A 19,392-nucleotide genomic window follows, 5' to 3' on the forward strand; every position below is an offset into this window, starting at 1 on the left:
GAAGATCAAAAGTTCAAGGCCACCCTGGGTAACATAGTGAACCCTGTCTGTAATGAGACAATGAAATAATAGGAATTGCTATAGTTGTGAGTTATGTAGTAATAAAAAGCTGTATTTGGTATTTGCCTGGACTTGTAAAACTAAAATCATAAAAGGCGCCTGGTGACAAACTTGCTGTGTGGCAGGATGACACTCCTGAACAATGCCAATATGAACCTTCATCTATGATTTGAGGGGTAGCTCCTAGTCTGGTCGTGTTCTGGTCTTTATCAATGAAGACCAGAGCATGAGTGGGCTGAAAATCACCACTTAAACCCCTGGACTTTAGGAGCAAACTGTCAGCAGCACCGTGACCAGAGGACTCCACGTCGCTCTGTCTCTTGACTGCCCCGGCAGCTGTCCACACTATTGCTGACTGCTGAGGCCAGCAAGGCCAGACAACTGACCACCTCTCCCGCGGTGACTGCCACAATGCCTACAACTAAGAAGAATCCCCTCGGTCTTGCTGACTGACTTCTTGGCTAGGAGACATTGCATTGAGTAAGTCCATGGGGATTGGACTCTAGATGAATAAGGGAGTGAATCTTCAATGTATTTTTGACTTGCTATTATTAGGAATGTCAAGTTGAGTGTGCATTGCATGAATAAAATCCACTTGTTGGAACCAAACTTGATTCTTCTCTTACTGCTCATGACACTGTCTCAAAATAAAAAATAAAAAAGGCTGTAGATGTGACTCAGTGGTAAGGCTTCCCTGGGTTCAATCCCTGGTACCAAAAAAAGAAAAAAGGAAAAGAAAGAAAAAAAAAGGAAGGGAGGGAAGGAGGAAGGAAGGAAGGAAGGAAGGAAGGAAGGAAGGAAGGAAGGAAGGAATGAAGGAAGGAAGGAAAGGTTAGCGTGGAAGTTGCTGGACAAAGCATAAATGAAGAGACTGGCCTATTCTTGTGATAGAAGAAAGGGAAAGAAAGTCTGTTCCAAAATAGACTCATTTTAACTGCATTTAGAAAGTTCTTGATTTGGGATCTGGTCCTTTTGGCAGCTGACTATCATAATAATAAAAGATCTTATTTTAATGATCACAACTAGAGTATATATTCATACTCTAATATACACTGTGAAAATATACTAATCCTCCCCTTCCTTTCAAAACCAATTTGTCTCTAGGCACAGTGGAGCATGCTTGTAAACCCAGAGACTCTGGAGGTTCAGGTAGGAGGATCACAAATTCAAGGTCGTCTGGGCAATTTAGTGAGACCCTGTCTAAAAAATAAAAAAGAACTGAAGGTCTGTAGCTCAGTAGGAGAGCACCCCTATGTTCAATCCACAACAACACACACACACACACACACACACACACACACACACACACACAAGTAAGTTGATATATATATAGAGAAAAAAACATTTGAAATTGACGAAATTGACGTGTGTGTGCGCACACATGTGAGCTAATTAAACCTTGGGTGCTCTCTGCCCTTCTAAAAATTTTATGTATTAATTTATTTTTTGTAGTACTGGAGATGTAATCTAGGGAATACTTTACTAATAAATGACATTTCTAACCCTTTTCATTTTATTTTTTAACATTCATTTATTTCGGGGGATTGGGGGTTACCAGGGATTGAATTCAGGGGCACTTGGCAACTGAGCCACATCTCCAGTCTATTTTTTTATTTTATTTAGAGACAGGGTCTTACTGAGTTGCTTAGCACTTCGCTTTCGCTGAGGCTGGTTTTGAACTCAACACCCTCCTGACTCAGCCTCTCCAGCTGTTGGAATTACAGATGTGAGTCACTGTACCCAATTATATTTTTTAATTATTTGGTACTAGGGATTCAACCCAGGGATGCTTAACCATTGAGCTACATTCCCAGTCTTTTTCATTCTCTTATTTTGAGACTGAGTCTTGCTAAGTTGTTTAGGGCCTCACTAAATTTCTGAGACTGTACAGAGAGGGAGAAAATCTTTTCCACACACTCTTCAGACACACCAATAATCTCCAAAGTTTATAAAGAATTTTAAAAAACTTTACACCCAAAATACAAAGAACCCAATCAATAAATGGGCTAAGGAAATGGGCGAACACTTCACAGAAGAAGAAATACAGGTGATCAACAAATACATGAAAAAGTGCTCATCACCATAGTAATGAGAGAAATGCAAACTAAAACCACCCTAAGATTTCACCTAACTCCAATCAGAATGGCTATTATCAAGAAAACAAGCAATAATAAAAGTTGCATGGATGTGGGGAAAAAGGCACACTCACACGTTGCTGGTGGAGTTGCAAAGTGGTGCAGCCATTCTGGAAACCAGTATGGAGATTCCTCAGCAAACTTGGAATGGACCCACCATTTGATCCACCTATCCACTCCTCGGTTTATACCTAAAGGACTTAAAATCAGCATACTACAGTGATGCAGCCACATCAATGTTCATAGCAGCTCAATTCACAATAGCTATATTCTTTTTTTTTTTTTTTTTTTTTTTGCGGTGCTGGGGATTGAACCCAGGGCATTGTGCTTACAAGGCAAGCACTCTACCAACTGAGCTATCTCCCCAGCCCACAATAGCTAGATTCTGGAACCAACCGAGATGCCCTTCAATTGATGGATAGATAAAGAAACTGTGGTATACATACACAATGGAATATTACTCAGCCATAAAGAAGAATAAAATTATGGCATTTGCTGGTAAATGGATGAAGTTGGAAAGTATCATGCTAAGTGAAATAGGCCAATCTCAAGAAACCAAAGGACGAATGTTTTCTCTGATAAGTGGATAATGATATATAATGAGGGGGGTTGGTGGGAGGAAGAGAAGAATGAAGGAACTTTGGATGGTGTATAGGAAAATAGGGTCAGAGAGGATGGGGGACAGAAAGATAGTAGAATGAAACAGACAGTATTACCCTATGTATATTTATGCTTACATGAATGGTGTGAATCTACATTGTGTATAATCATAGAAATGAAAATTTGTTCCCCATTTGTGTACAATGAATAAAAATGTGTCTGTAAAAATAAAAATAATTTTAATTAAAAAAATTTCTGAGACTGGCTCCAAACTTGCAATGCTCCTGCCTCAGCCTCCCAAGTGCCTGGGATTAAGGGTATGGGTCATTGTGCCTGACTTCCATCTCCTTTTTCTTCTAACTTCTCAACTGGTCTTGGTTTGTATCTCCAGCGTAATGTGTGTACCCATGCTAGATAATAGTTCTACCACTGAGGTAAATCCCCAGCCCCTACCCTTGTGTATTCTTATACTCTTCCAAATTCAATTTGGAAACTTAACTGAGAAAAAGATTTTAGGTCTTCGTGTGGTGCAATATGAAATATATTTGGTCTTTGTCCCCAGATCCTGTCAAGAGTTCCTAAAACCCTTGGAATTTCCTGAGTGGTAGGAATGTCTTTAGTTATTCAGAACAATCCCCTTGATCACAGCTGAGTTTATGTTAATGAGGAGATTTGGGTTGGGTTGCTTAAGTAGCCTCAGGGTAGGGTTGGTTACCAGAAATGCCAAGTGATTAGAAGATTGGAACTTTCAGCTCCATCCACCAACTTCCAGCAAAGTGTTGGGGGTGGGTAATAAAAACGGTGAACAAGGAGATTTGATAAGCTTCTGGACTGCTTAAGAAGTGGAAGTAGTAGAAGGATAGTAGGCCCAGAGAATGCATGGACGCTCACCTCCCCACCACTTACGAGCTTGCTTCTGTGTCTCTTCACCTTCTTGACCAATCAGTATCCTGTATAACATAACAGGCTGGCATACCTTAAGTAAAGCATGTTCCTGGATTCTGTGAGCCATCCTAGTAAATTATCAAAATAAACATGGGGGTTTGTGAAGTGACTATTCTCCAAATTAAGAAGTGAATTACAACCCCAGACAGAGAAGATGTGGAAGGTAGCCTTTGAGTCACCTCCTGCTGATGGGCCGAATCACAGCCTTTGGCCTGGGAGTCCCCTCTGTTTCTCCTTTGCAACCAAAGCAATAAATCTTTCTCCTTTTTCTCAAAACCATGTCCTCATTATTGGATTGGCATGGCAACAGGACCAAGTTTCAGCAACACAAGTACTGTGCCATTTTACACACAGGACTTGAACTTCCTCAAGGGTTCATAGAAACAAACCCTTGCAGATACCAAGGGATGAGTCTACAGTGCACCCAGTTGGTGTTGGGTGGAGAATTACTTAGGGTGTGAGCAAAAACCCCTCACACATCAGATCACAGAAATGTCCAGTGTTGAGATGGAGAGAAAAAAAAAGAAAAGTACTTTGTTCTTTTCCTTCAGTCTTCCAATAAATTGACCTGTAAATATCCATTACTGAAAACCTACTCTGGACAAGTTCTTTGGTGATTTCTTGAATTGTTTTTTTGTTTGTTTGGTATAGGATTAAACGCAGGAGCACTTTACCATTTAGCTACATCCACAGTCCTTTTTAGTTTTTCTTTGGGGACAGGGTCTTGCTAAATTGCCGAAACTGGCCTTGAACTTTTGATCATCTTGCCTCAGCTCCAGAGAGCTGGGCTGGGATTACAGGTGTACACCACCACACCGGGCCCTTTAGATGTTTTCTTTTTTTCCCCTTACATGTTTTCTACTCGTAAGTTTTTCTTGCTCCTTGGACTCTTAGCAGAGTTAGACAATATTAGATCTTTTCCTTTGCTAAACTAGTTCTGGCTTCTGCTACTTCCGAAGTATCTTGCCCAACCATGTGAAGTGGCATATGCCTGTAATCTCAGCAACTCGGGAGGCTGAGGCAGAAGGATCACAAATTCAAATCCAGCTTGAGCAATTTAACGAGACTCTAAGGAACTTAGGGGTGATCCTGTTTCAAAAAATAAAATAAAAATTAAAAATACTGGGGATGTGGCTTAGTGGCAAAGTGTCCCTGGGTTCAAACCTCTCCCCTCAAAAAAATAGTATCTTGCCCAGTTTCCCTGGTGACCCAGGACCATGCAGATTGTGATGTTCTAGATTACCAAGGAACAAGTAACTCTTTTTCTACCTACCATTAAATGAGCTATCTACCTAAGGATGGGAATGCACTTCAGTGGTAGACTGCCTAACATGTGCAAGACCCTGGGTTCAAACTACCAATACTGCAAAATTTTAAAATGTGCACTTTCCCACTCCATGTCCCCTTCCTTGTTCTTTCTTTCTTTATTTATTTATTTTGCAGTACTGGGGATGGAACCCAAGTGCACCCTACCACTGAGCTACATTCCCAAACATCTGTGTGTTTTTTTTTTTTTTTTTTTTTTTTTGAGACAAGTTCTCCCTAAATTATCCAGGCTAGCCTCAGACTTGCAATCCTGCCTCAGCCTCCTGAATAGCTGGGATTACAGACATGCTCCACCACAACCCCTTTGTCCCTGCTTTTTTTTTTTTTTTTTTTTTTTGTGGTACTGGTGATCGAACTCAGGGCCTTGTGCTTTCAAGGCAAGCACTCTACCAGCTGAGCTATCTCCCCAGCCCTGTCCCTGCTTTTTATTCTCCCTCACACTTATCATCATCTCAGACATTATATATTTTGCTTATTTGTCTAATTTCCTGTCCCTCGCCCTAACCCTATGACAGAATGCAAGCTTCACAAAAGCAAAGTTTCATTTTGCTCTTTATCCATTTTCTCAGATTTTGGCACTGTATCAGGCCCTTACTAGGGACTCAAGGAACATTTGTGGAAGTGAATGAATGTTTATGGGGACATTTTTCTATGTCATTGTGTGATTTTTTCCCATTTCAATACTCTTAATGTAATCAATTTATGTATTTATTTATGTATGTATCGATATGGAGGAAGGATTGAACCCAGAGGCCATTTACCACTGAGCTACATCCCCAACCCTTTTCATTTTTTAAATTTTGAGACAAGTTCTTGCTAAATTGCTGGAGGTCTCACTAAATTGCTGAGGCTGGCCCTGAACTTGCAATGCTCCTTCCTCAGGAAGTGTCTGGCTTGTGCTACTAAGCCCAGGCTTATTCTTTATTTTGAAACGGGATCTCCCTACGTTGCTAGGATGCTGAGGCCACGGCATGCAATTTGCACTCCTCTTGCCTCCATCTGTGTTATTGCTAGAATTGCATGTGTGTGTCACCATGCCCAGTAAAATAATCAATTAGAGCTGAGGATGATGGGTGGCACACACCTGTAATCCCAAACACTTGAAAGGCTGAGGCAGGATGATCAGCCAAAACAATTTAGAGAGACCTTGTTTCAAAATGAAGAAGAAAAATCAACTTAGTTAATTGACAAAAGTCAAGGCATTGGTCTTTCATGACAATATTTTTCCTTCTGTTTTTATGAAAATCAAGTTTTGAATTAAAATCTCCCAATTCCTTTCTGTTCATCTAGGTCCCAGGACCCATCTGAATGCGTTAACAGACTTTTGCCTGAAATCCCAACTAGTAAGGAGGCTGAAGCAGTAGGATCCATTGAACCTAAGGATTCCAGTCCAGCCTGGGCAACAACAAGACCCCATCTTAAGATCTTTTTTGGTTTCACGCTGTTGTGTGAGATATGCCTCCCTCTAAACCTTGTTAGGACTTAGGCACATTATCTGTCTAATACAAAAAAACAAAACAAAACAAAATCCCATCTCAAAAGAAAGAACCCATGGAAAAAGAACCAAAAACATTAGCACTGACTCAGAAAAGTCTATTTTGGCTATAACCTTTATTTTAAATGCTATCCCCCCGCCCCCTTGTTGGACATTGAACCTAGGGCCTTGTGAATGATAGGCAAGTGCCCTACCACTGAGCCCAAATGCCACATTTTAAACTTTTTCCAAGAAAGATTTTATCTGATTGTAGCATAGACACCACTGTAGGACAGCCATCAGTTTGTTCTTCTTGCCATCCTGGGAGATGTGTTCCTTCTGAGGAGGCAAATTATAGTCATCTTTGTATGCCTAGATCCTAGCTCAAGAATAAATTTGCATGTGGAAGGCTGAAAGTTTAGGTAATATTGGAGTTTGAACTCAGGAGAGCTTTACCACTGAACTATATTCCCAGACCTTTTTATTTTTTATTTTGAGATGGGATCTCTTTTGCTGGGACATTTCTCAAACTTGTAATCCTCCTGCTTCAACCTCCTGAGTGGCTGAGATTATAGAAATGCACTACACAGGGCAAATTTAGGAATCTTAAAAGAGCAATCTAGTTACTCTTATGACACATATTAAAAAGAACACAATTTAGTGCAGAATGGAGGTGGAATGGTGTGAAGAGCAAGGAAAGACTTAATCTTTTCCTTCAGTTGAAATTTGACTGGAAGGAATGTTAGTTCATGAACAGCATTTTCCTTACCTCAGTGACAGTGTCACCGTTAAAGTCTTGGATTCCTTTGCTTGTGTAATGACTGCTGAAGAAGCTACAGTCATCATACATTAGGGAGAAATTCAGATGCTCTAGTCAGTCTTCATTTTGAAGTAGTACTGTAATAGTACTGGTTATCCCTTCTAACAGTAAAAACTTAACTCCTCTCATCCCTTCATTTCTTCATCTACAAAGTGAATAAGGCCATTGCCAAGGTCCACGGCCAAATAACTAATAAAAATATTATGGTGACCTTTGCAGACATTAAGCACTGAGTCAAGGAATACAACACTCATCTGGTTTCTCTTTGGTGTTGAGGACGGTTTTCCATTGCTCCCGACCCAGATATTGCTCAATGTTGTCATCTCTGACCTGGCACCCCCTATAAATATTCACTTCAGACTCTTCAAAACTTTTCTTATCTCAGCCGGAGAGCCCCTCAGAATAGAGATAATGACAGGAAAACTTTAACATCTCTCTACTACCTCTCCAACACTCGCCTCTGACCTTAAAAACAAACAAACAAAAAAACGTCTAGTATATAGGGAGAGAAAGAAGGCAAAGGGGAGGAGGAGGGGTCGAGAGGGGAGTCCGGCTCCGATTTGGGGAAATCCAGCTCGCGTTTTGCCTCTTGCTCAGCGGTGCAGGGTCCAGCGAAGGCAGAGCCCCAGCTTCACTCCCTGAGGTCTGTCCTGGGGAGACACTGCTGCTCCGGGGGGCTGACCTGGCGGGGAGTGGCCGCGCAGTCCGCTCCGGCGCGGCTTTGCGCGCGCAGCCGCTGGCCCCTCTGCTCCCGGGTCTGCCCCCCCGGGACACCCCCTGCCCCGCCCCAGTCATGCAACTTTACCTGCCTCTCCACTGTGGACCTTTGGGAAGCAGTTACCCACCCCGGGGGCTCGGGCCCTGACCGTGCTGGAAGGTAAGCGTCCACCAGGGGCCCGCCCGCACCCCTCGCACCCACAGTGGCCGCAGATTCCAAAGTTGTGGGTACCAGAGCAAACTGGTAAGTTTGCCCGAGGGTTGGTGCAGACTTGGAGACCCGCGACGCGCGCTGCCTTGGTATCCTAAGCCCGCAGTGGTGAGCTGGGGCCAGGGCAGAGGGCAGGAGTGCGGGGAGCGGGGACTCGGACTCCGAGGCCTCCGAAGGGTGCTGGGGGCTGCGTTCGATTTGGGCAGGACGTGATCGGGGCTTGGCATCCGCCTCTCCCCGGCAGCCGCTGGGGTGGGCCCCCTCCCCGCCGCGACCCCCCACTCTGGGCCGCTCGGGGCGCTTTTGTTGAGGGTGGTAAACAATGCCCCCGGCGGAGAACATTGCAGCCCGCCCCGGAGGCCCGGCCGCGCCGCCGGGTGGGGGCAGCGGGGCCATCTACAGCCCCGACCCTGGGGTCTACTGGAAATCGGGCAACGGGGAGGGCAAGCGTGGCCTCCGGGAATCCCTGAACGAGCCGGTGATTGCAGAGCTAGCTTCTTAGGCCAGTCAGAGGTCGGGGCGCCTCCTGAGCGGGAGGAGAGGCAAGAGTTAGCGCAAGTTGAGAGTGGAGAGCCTGTGCTGTCCAGTGCTCTGGCGTCCCATTAACGATATTTCTCTCCACCCTACTTCTGTAAGGGAGATTGGTAAGGAAAAGGTTTAGCCGTTCGCCTTCCCGAGCGTTTCAGGGAGGGGACTTCAGGGGCGAACTTTTGGAATGGAGGCAATGGGGAGTCTCGTTAGGGGGTGACCTGGACCTGTATGCACCGGGGAAGAAGGGCAGAGGGGAAAGAGGATGTATACTGTCAAAGTGACTTTCGAGAAACTCTCAACATCTCCGCCCGGTCGCCAATCGCACTGGCAATGCTACCCCATCAGCCCCACTCAGGCGGGATCCCGGAGCGGGCCCCGAGGGTGGGAGGTGCGCAGAGCCGGGTGCCTGGGACAGGCCGTGCAGCACGTGAGCGGCCGGTCCCCGCCCCAGGGCCGGGGGCTGCTGGGGCCGCCGCCAATTCCCGTGCCAAGTCAGGGAAATTTTATTTTGAAACAACCTTTTTCTTCATCTGTCCGCCCCTCTCACTTCTTCCCTGCCTCCCATCTCCCTGCTCGATTTCATCCGCTAGAATCACAATCCATATATCTCTACAAGAAGTGACCAGAAAATAACTGGCCCGCGCCAGATAACTGGCCCGCGCCAGAAACCTTTCCGTGTGAACGGGGAACACATGTTGGGCATTTCTGACCCAGTAAAAATCTTGTGTCGCAAAGAGAACAGATAACTTTCGAAGTAGGATTCTTCCTTACGCCTCTTCCCACTCATCCTCCCAAATTAACCAACCAGCGTGCATAGGTCACTTAAGTGCCTCTTGCCCTCCTCCCAGGTTCCACTCTATACTATCTGATAGTAATGATCGGTTAAGGAAGAAATGTTTGGAACGTGCTTCAAGACCTTCGAGCAAGGAAACGATTGGGTCAGCGGTGAGCTGCGTGCTCCACCCGGGATGGGTTGAATGGAGGCGCTAGAGAGCAGCAACCTCAGGTCCTTCTCCCCCAAGACCCCCAATATAAAGTAAAATAAAGGCATTGGTTTCATTAGGCCTCGGGATACTAAAACAGTAAGAAAGAGCCTCCTTGACCAGATAGAACAAGGGTTATTTGGAGCAAATTAGAAATTTATAACGACATTTAGATCATCTACGGTACCCGTAGATGGGACTTGGGTACTCAAACGGGGCGATGCTTGGGGATTATTATTTCCAAGAACCAAAGCCTGAGATTACATAATTTTTGGTTCTTTCTTTCTTTCTTTCTTTCTTTCTTTCTTTCTTTCTTTCTTTCTTTCTTTCTTTCTTTCTTTCTTTTTTTTTTCTTTCTTTCTTCCTTTCCTTCTTTCTTTCCTTCTTTTTCTTTTTTTTTTTGGTGAGTTTCCTGATTTTTATAGGTATTGGTTGCCCAGGGTAAAACCCAAGTCCCTGCTTTCCCCAATTAAGGGATTTTAATTAGATTGTCAACCTCTCTATCAAAACTGTGGTTTTAAATTTAACTAAGAAGTCAAGATGATGTGGAAAATGGGATACAGTGTCCCTTTTTCTTTGCAAAGATTAGCCCAAACTTACAACTCTGGGGCTACCACTTAACGTTTTAAAGAGTAACCCATTTCTCTGAGTGCTGGTCTTCCAGAAGGGATGGGTCAGAGTTTGGATTTCCACTCTCCCTGCCCTTTGTTTCTCTCTTCCTTCTCCAGTCTTCATTATCTAGTCTGTCCCTCCTCTCCCCTCCCCCGACCTTCTTCAGTACATCTGTCTCTTTCCTTCCCTGCACACTTAATTTCTTTCCCCTCTTTTGCCTTTCTACCTTCAGTCTTAGGGCTTTTGATCCAGTTATTTATGTTATTTATTCTAGTTTTATTATCATACATTTCTTACCCTTCCTCAGTACTCAGTCATTTGACTTTCCTTTTTAGACATTTTCTTCCTTCTGACACTCCTAACTCTTCCTCTTAATATGTTTTCTGTCTTTCTTGTCTTTGGAAGGGCCATCTACCTCCATTTTAACCTTTCCCTTTCCTTTTCTTGGGCCCTCCCCCTCCCTCTCTGCAGGGCAGCTGGGGTGTTTTACATATGGAAGGAGCCTTTGACTAAATCTGCTGGCATGCTAGTGAGTTTCCCTGAACAGCCTGTCCATGTGCGGAGCTCTCTCACACTTCCTGTGGTAGAAAACTATCTAGGAACAGCGAGCTGTCGCTGGCCTCTTCCTTTCTATGTAGAACTTAGTTTCTGGAGGAAACTGAACCAGGTGGTGCTTTTAAAAAGAAAAGGTTGAAGTCTTGTTTTTCTCTGTCAAGTGCAAGAGACTTTAAGTTCTATTGAGCTGAATTGAAGGACTGAAGTCGACAGTCTTTTTTTTTTTTTGCAACTGGCTGTATGTATGCAAATACCACTTTTTTGGCTACTGCTGGTAGTGGGAAGGATTGCAGTGTAATTTTAAATTGACATGTGGGCTGGGTGGTTACATCAGTTCGGCCACTTCCTGCCCAGGGGACTTTGGGAGATCCAGAAAGGGGAGGGGAGGGATGTAGGTGGGAGAGAATTTTCTGTCATTGTGCTGTCAATATTGTAATTTTTAGACAACTGATAGGGTTTAGGAAGTCAGTCTTTAATTTTATGGGTAAGGTGATTATTTTAATAATTGTAAGAAAAGGTTCTTGGGAAAAGACCTTTTTGATATTTAAATAACAAATTTGTTGTGAAAAAAGTTTTTTTTCTTTTTTTGCGGTGCTGGGGATTGAACCTAGGGCCTTGTGCTTGCAAGGCAAGCACTACCAACTGAGCTATATCCCTGGCCCGTGAATTATTTTTGATTAAAAAAAGAATGTAGCTATGGAATGGCTACAGAAAGACTTTCATAACTTAGTAAGTTCAAATAATGAGGCAAAAATTCTAATCCTATTTGACATTTTGGTTAGGTAGGTTTTATTATACGTGAATAACTAGCATGGTTTCACAGACCTGCTGGGCACGGTTGCACAGGCATTTAAACACAGTGACTCAGGAGGCCGAGGCAGGAGGAACACAAATTTGAGGCCAGTCTCAGCAACTTAGCGAGACTGTCTCAAAATAAAAAATAAAATGGATGGGTACAGTGGTGCAGGTCGGTAATCCCAGCGACTCCGGAGACGGAGGCAGGGAATGGAGAGTTCAAAGCTGCCTCAGCAACTTAGTGAGACCCTAATCAACTCAGTGAGACCCTGTCTCTAAATAAAATACAAAAAAGGACTGGGGATGTGGCACAGTGATTTAGTGCTGCTGAGTGCCCCTCCAAAAATAAGTTAATTAATCAAAAATTAAGGGACTGGGAACAGTAGCTTAGTGGTAAAAACACCCCAGGGTCTGGGTTCAATCCCCAGTACAAAATTTGTATAGCAGACTCTTATGCAAGCCATGGTCATCAATGATCCCCAGGACCTCCTGTTGCTACTTCTCCATTCTGTCTTATAAGAACCTCCAGTTAACCCATTGGACTGCTGAAGCTCCTCTACTCTACTTTTGGCTAATATTGTCTTTTTATGTCTCCAATTAAAAATTGGCCACTTAATTTGTTTTTGTTTTTAATTTTTAATTTTTTTAAACCAGAGATTGAATTCAGGTGGATCGACCACTGAGCCACATCCCCAGCCCTTTTTAATATTCTATTTAGAGACAGGGTGTCTCTGAGTCACTTAGGGTCTTGCTGAATTTCTGAGACTGGCTGAGAACTCTTAATTCTCCTTCCTCCTCCTCCTCCCAGGTCACTGGAATTACAGGCAAGTGCCACCGCACCTGGCCTCTTTTTATTTTTATTTATTTATTCTTTACATTTTTAATTTTTAAAAAAGATGTACATGAGAGTATTTTGACATATTACACATGTATGGAGGATAACTTACTCTAATTAGGATCCTTATTTTTTATTTTGAGACAGGTTCTCACAAAATGGCTCAGGCCCTGACTAAGCTGCTAAGGCTGGCTTTGAACTTGCTATTCCCCAACCTCAGTTTCTCTAGCTGTTGGGATTACAGGTGTGAGCCACAGCACCTGGCAGGAATAGGTTTGGTTTTGTTTTTCCCCTCCAGGACAATAGGAACTCAGAATGGTGTCAATTAATTGCATATGATTCCCCATCCTAAGCCTAATAAGTATACTTATTAACAGGGTCACCACTCATCTTTTGTGCTCAGGTCGTGTTTTCACGAAGCTATCCCCGTAGCACTGAGACTCTTGGAAAATCTACTAGGTTAGAATAAAACTGCTTTTGAGGAATATTGAAACGCCAGTTTTCATCAGAAATAAAAAATGAAGCCCTGCTAGTGGCTCTGGAGGCTGAGGCAGGAGAATGGAAAGCTCAAAACCAGCCTCAGCAACTTAGCAAGGTCTTGTTTCAAATTAAAAAATAAAAAGGGCTGGGATGTAGTTCAGTGGTTTAGTGCCCCTGAGTTCACTCCCTGATACCAAACAACTGATAGGCTTTAGGAAGTCAGTCTTAAATAAATAAATAATGAAAGTGGAATTATGAAAAAGAGTAAACAAGATAGATTTGACTATTAGAAATGTTTTAGTTCATCAGAGTGGTGGGGTCTGGAAATATACCTTTATTTTCTTTCTCCTTTTTTTTCTTTTTTGTTCTTGAGTATTTAACTCAGGGCCTTCAGCATACTCGGCAAGTGCTCTACCATTGAGCTAAACTCCCAGCCTAATGTACCTCTTTGTATGGGTTAAACACTGTATAATAAATAAATTACTAAAAGTGATACATTTAATGTATCAGATGAGATCAGACCCATTCAGGTGGTTCAGCTGTAGACAAAAGTGATACATTTAATAAAGTTTGTAAATTGAAAATGAAAATTAACTTCAGGAGATCTTTGGGGATAATTCCATGTTTAATTGTGATCATTATTCTTTTGGGGGGGTACCTGGTATTAAACTCAGGGGCACTCAACCACTGAGCCACATCCCCAACCCTATTTTGTATTTTATTTAGAGACAGGGTCTCACTGAGTTGCTTAGCACCTCGCTTTTGCTGAGTTGGCTTTGAACTTAAGATACTCCTGCCTCAGCCTCCCCAGCTGCTGGGATTACAGGTGTGCCCTGGGTGGCTCTGCTAATTGTCAACATATTTATAGATTTGAGAATATTGTCTTTTTTCCCCCTCAACAAATTTCAAGAAAGGTTCGTTCGCTGGGCTACCCTAAGAGTTCAGTCCTTTAGACACCTTAGTTTATCACAAAAGAAGGTTACATTTCAATAGTGGTGATAAAATTAGGTTCTTGTGGGAGCTCTCATTTTGCTTTTGATATTGATTTTTTGCTTGGGTGCTACCCAGTGGTTTTCTCTTTTAGGTTGTGTTTTTCTAGGGTCATTGGCCTCTTTCACAGTCTCATAAAAAGGCAGTTACCATTAAAGAGTACACATCTTCCAATCCACTCTGCTCATACCTTTTTATTTCCTTGGCAGATTTTTTTTTTTTTTTTTTTAAAGACATAAGTTTTGAGCCAGTTGTGATGGCACACACCTGTAATCCCAGAGGCTTGGGAGCCTGAGGCAGAAGGATCTCAAGTTCAAAGCCAGCTTCAGCAAAAGTGAAGTACTAAGCAACTCCGAGAGACCTTGTTGCTAAATAAAATACAAAATAGGGCTGGAAATGTGGCTCAGTGGTTGAGTGTCCCTGAGTTCAATCCCCGGTATCCTCCCCCCCCCTCCAAAAAAAGAGTTAAGGTTTGATTGGTAAAAATTCTCTTAATTACAAGTCTGAATTTCCAAAACACTTAAATATAAAACAATTTAGCAGAGACAGATCAATTTATAAACTCTTTCAAAAACAGATCCCAGGGGCTGGGCCTGTAGCTCAGTGGTAGAGTGCTTGCTTAGCATGTGTGAGGCAATGGGTTCTATTCTCAGCACTGCATATAAATAAATAAAATAAAGGTCCATCAATTTAAAAAAAAAAAAAAGAAAAGAAAAAACAACAGATCCCGTGACACCCTCTGACATATCCAGATTATATCTGTAAATTTGAATTTTCATGACAGAGTACAATAGCTAGATTATAAGCTTCTGATGACTTTTTTTTTTTTCGGTGCTAGGGATCAAACCCAGGGCCTTGTGCTTGCAAGGCAAGCACTCTACCGACTGAGCCATCTCCCCAGCCCTTCTAATGATTTTTTAGCATTGTTTTTTTGTTTGTTTGTTTGTTTTTGGTGCGGTGCTGGGGATTGAACCCAGGGCCTTGTGCATGAAAGGCAAGCACTCTACCAACTGAGCTATATCCCCAGTCCTAGCATTGCATTCTTAATACAGGAGATGAATCAAACTTCCAGTGATACTTAAAGCTTCTAAAAATTGTCCACACATGGTGGCACACTATAAACCCAGCAGCTTGGGAGGCTGAGACAAGGGATCACAAGTTCAAAGCCAGCCTCAGCAACTCAGTGAGGCCCTCAGCAATTGAGAGAAACCCTGTCTCAAAATAAAATATACCATTAATAGGGCTGGGGATGTGGCTTTGTTGTTAAATGCTCTTGAGTTCAATACCTGGCACACCCCTCCCCCCCAAAAAAAAGTTTCTAGACATTGGAATGGATTGTTTTTTCTTTCTTTTTTTTTTTTTTTTTTTTGCGGTACTGGGGATCAAACTCAGGGCCTTGTGCTTGGGGGGCAAGCACTCTACCAGCTGTGTTATCTCCCCAGCCCCCCCCCCCCTTTTTTTTTTTTAATTTACTTTTATTGTAAACAAATGGGATACTTGTTTCTGTTTGTATATGAAGTAAAGGCATACAATTTGTGTAATCATACATTTACATGGGGTAAAGGTGTTTGATTCATTCATTCTGTTGTTTTTTCCTTCCCCTCCAGCCCTCCCACCCCTCTTTTCCCTCTATACCGTCCCCCCTTCCTCTGGAATGGATTGTTTTTCATAATAAAAAAGTATTCTTAGAAAGATATTGTTGACTTTGTGAAGATTGAAATTGGAATGCCTTTGGTTCTTTAGTTTTCTTTTTGGTGCTGGGATTGAACCCAGGGAAGCTTTGTCACTGAGCCATATCCCCAGCTCTTCATTTTTTACTTTGAGAGAGGTCTTGCTAAATTGTCTCCAATTTGTGATCCTACCTCTGCCAAAATATAGGCATGTGGAATTTCTCACATTGTGGCAGATCAATTGGGAAAGATATGTTTGAGAAATCAGAGGCATCAGGGAATTGACTCAATTATGACTTAAGATACTTTTTCTGGTCTTTAAAAGATGGTATTTATTTTATGATTGATCATCTTTTCCTCCTTTCCTGAGGATTGAACCCAGGGCCTTGCACCTGCTAGGCAAGCACTAAGCCACAACTCCCGCCCACTAGTGATTTTCTGAACTGAAAACTTAACCCATGTTTGCCTACTTCCAAAGTTCATTTTCCTACCCTGCCTCCCATCTTCCCTATCTCTCAACCTCTGATATTACAAATGGGTTTTTTCCCTGTAGGAGCCCACTGAAACCTCAAAACAACCTAATTTGAGATGAAGAATATGGACTTAATTAAGGGGTCTGCTGAAATGCACAAAGCCAGTAACTGCAGATTCACATGTAAAGCTTTCCTTCCTTCCTTCCTTCCTTCCTTCCTTCCTTCCTTCCTTCCTTTCTTTCTTTGTTTCTTTGTTTCTTTCTTTCTTTTCCTATATGGGAATAAACCCAGGGGTGCTTAACCAGCCACATCACCAGTCCTTTTTAAAAATTTTTATTTTGATACAAGGTTTTTTCTAAGTTGCTGAGGCTGGCTTTGAACTTGAAATTCTCCTGTCTCAGCCACCTGAGTTGCTGGGATTACAGGCATGTACCACCAAACCAGCACATATAAAGCTTTCTAGGAACTCTCTGCAGTCACTAAATTAACCATGGGTCTCAGGATGTCCTGGGTCAAATCCATGAAACCAAAGGTAAAACAAAATTTGAGGATAATAAAGGACTGTCCACGTTTTCTTTTTGGTAGTAATAACATTAAAAAATAAACCTTCCCCTACCTTTTTGGTTGGTTGGTTGTTTTCAGTGCTGGGCATTAATTCCTCCACCCCCAGCCTGTGCTCCACTACTGAGCTACATCACCGATCCCTTTTATTTATTACTTATTTTACTTTTTGATACTGGGGAGTAAACCCAAGGGACACTTTATCATAAAGCTACTTCCTAGCTTTATATTTTTTTGTTGACAGAATATCACTATAAGTAGCTTAGGGCCTTGCCTAATTCCTGAGGCTGGCCTTGAATTTGTAGTCCTCCTGCTCAGCCTCCTGAGTGACTGGGATTACAAGGCTCATACCCAGCCTACCCCGACTTTTTCACAAAAGATTCATTACCTTTTTTTTTTTGAAAGGATATTTTAATAGGAGAAAACAGGAAGGCATAATTTCAGAATAAAAAGAGTGGTTTAAAACGAATAAATTTGTTTTTATGAACAAAACCTTACATTGCCCCATTTGTTTTTCCTCCTCATTTTGTCATGACTTTTGACCACTTGCATATAGACCAATTGTTGATAATGCACCAAGCTTCCTCATAAATTGAACAACTAAGGATCGTCCAGCTAGTCTATTGTCATGCTTTTTTAAAAAATATATATATATTTTAGTTGTCGTTGGACTTTTATTTATTGATTTATTTACTTACTTACTTACTTATTTATTTATATGTGGCGCTGAGAATTGAATCCAGTGCCTCACACATGCCAGGCAAGTGCTCTTCTACTGAGCCACAATCCCAGTCCCTTGTTGTAATGCTCTTGATTCTGTGATCTTTAGAAACTCTATGAATATGTTAGTATCATGAACTTCCTCTTTGGCCATAGATTTTGTTTGTTTGTTGTTTTTTTGAACGGGGGATTAAACCCAGGGCCCTCCACTGGGTTACATTACTGAGTCTGGCTTCAAATGTTCAAATGTTCAATCCTCCTGCTTCAGCCTCCTGAGTCACTGGGATTACAGGTGCACAATATCAGACTCCACTGCTTTTTGTTTTTGTTTTTGTTTTGATATGGGTCTCACCTTTGTTTCCCAGTTTGGTCTCCAACTCCTGGTCTCATGTGATCTTCCCACTTCAGCCTCCTGAGTAACTGGGAACTTCTGATACTTGCTTTATGCTTAGCTTAATAGTTTGGTCTTATTTTGAATCAGGCAAACAATTTGAGATACAAAGAAAATGGGTAATGGCTCTTGGTCAACCCTCTTTCATTTCTCCTCTTTACTTGCTTACTTTCAAGTAATATTTGCTTGCTTTGTATGCTTCATTGTTCTAATCTCATTTTCTTCTTATTTTCAGTTTCCTTGCACAGGCATTCATCATGAGACTTTTGGTACCCTTGGAGGAGGGGATTTTAGAACCAGCATTCTTTGGATTAAGTTGGGTGAAAGAGAAAAGAGGGACATCATTTCTGAGTGTGGGCAGGGCCCACCACAATTCCTTCTTTACACATAGTAGGTACTCAACAGATCTTTGTTAGACCTGTGAGTCTTATTTGTATCCTGACTTGCTAATACTAACTCTGGAGATTTTGTGCTATTAGTTTGCATGTGAACAGCTCAAAACTTGTGGACTGTAAATAGAACACAGTGTTAATACTGGATCCCAAATGGGTCTGTTTCTTAGATTATCTAAGTCTCTTTTTCCTTTGACCTTACCAGCTTTACTGTCAAACACATGCACATGATACCTCTGCCCATGTTGGAATGTGCTCAGGAAAGAGTAAGAGGTGTGTGTGCATGTGTGTGTGTGTGTGAGAGAGGTGTGTCTTGCATCTGACTCAGGACTTCATTTATGCTAGACAAGTGCTCTACCTACAAGCTGTATTTACCCAACCTGAGAGACAATTTTGTTTTTGGAAGTACTGGTTATTGAACCCAGGGGTGCTCTACCACTGAGCTACATCCCCAGTCCTTTCTATTTATTTATTAAAAAATTTTTTTTACTCTTCATAGTTATACATGACAGTAGAATATATGTTGACATGTCACACATGAAGTATAACTTCCCATTCTTGTGGTTGTACATGATGTGGAGTTTCACTGGTCGTTTATTCATACACGAACATAGGAAAGTTAAGTCCTATTCATTCTACTACTGTCTTTCCCATTCCCATCCTGCCTCCCTTCTTTCTACCCATTTCCCCCTGTCCAATTTGGTAAACCTCCACCCCCGCACCCTCCCCCATTGTGAGTCAGCATCCACGTATCAAAGAGAACATTCCACCTTTGGATTTTTGCAATTAGCTTATTTCACTTAGCATGATAGTCTCCAATTCTATCTGCAAATCCCATAATTTCATGCTTCTTTATGGCTGAGTAACATTCCATTTTATATATGTACCAGGACATTTTTATTTTGAGAAAGGGTTTCACTAAGTTGCTGAGGCTGGACTTAACCTGGGATTTTCATGCTTTAACCTCCTGAGCCATTGGGATTATAGGTGTGTACTACCAATCCCAATCTGGTTGAGAGATAATTTTTTTATTGTAACAGAGATTGAACCCAGGGGCACTTAACCTCTGAGCCCACATCCCCAGCCCTTTTATTTTTATTTTTATTTTGAGACAGG

At 42.2% G+C, this 19,392-nt stretch overlaps 1 pseudogene; it reads left to right on the forward strand.

Moving 5' to 3' along the window:
- The first annotated feature begins 6,481 nt into the window (after nucleotides 1–6,481).
- On the forward strand, nucleotides 6,482–6,571 carry LOC124986055 (uncharacterized; annotated as a pseudogene).
- Nucleotides 6,572–19,392: the final 12,821 nt, after the last annotated feature.

This window comes from Sciurus carolinensis, chromosome 5 (assembly GCF_902686445.1).
Source record: "Sciurus carolinensis chromosome 5, mSciCar1.2, whole genome shotgun sequence".
Lineage (NCBI taxonomy): Eukaryota > Metazoa > Chordata > Mammalia > Rodentia > Sciuridae > Sciurus > Sciurus carolinensis.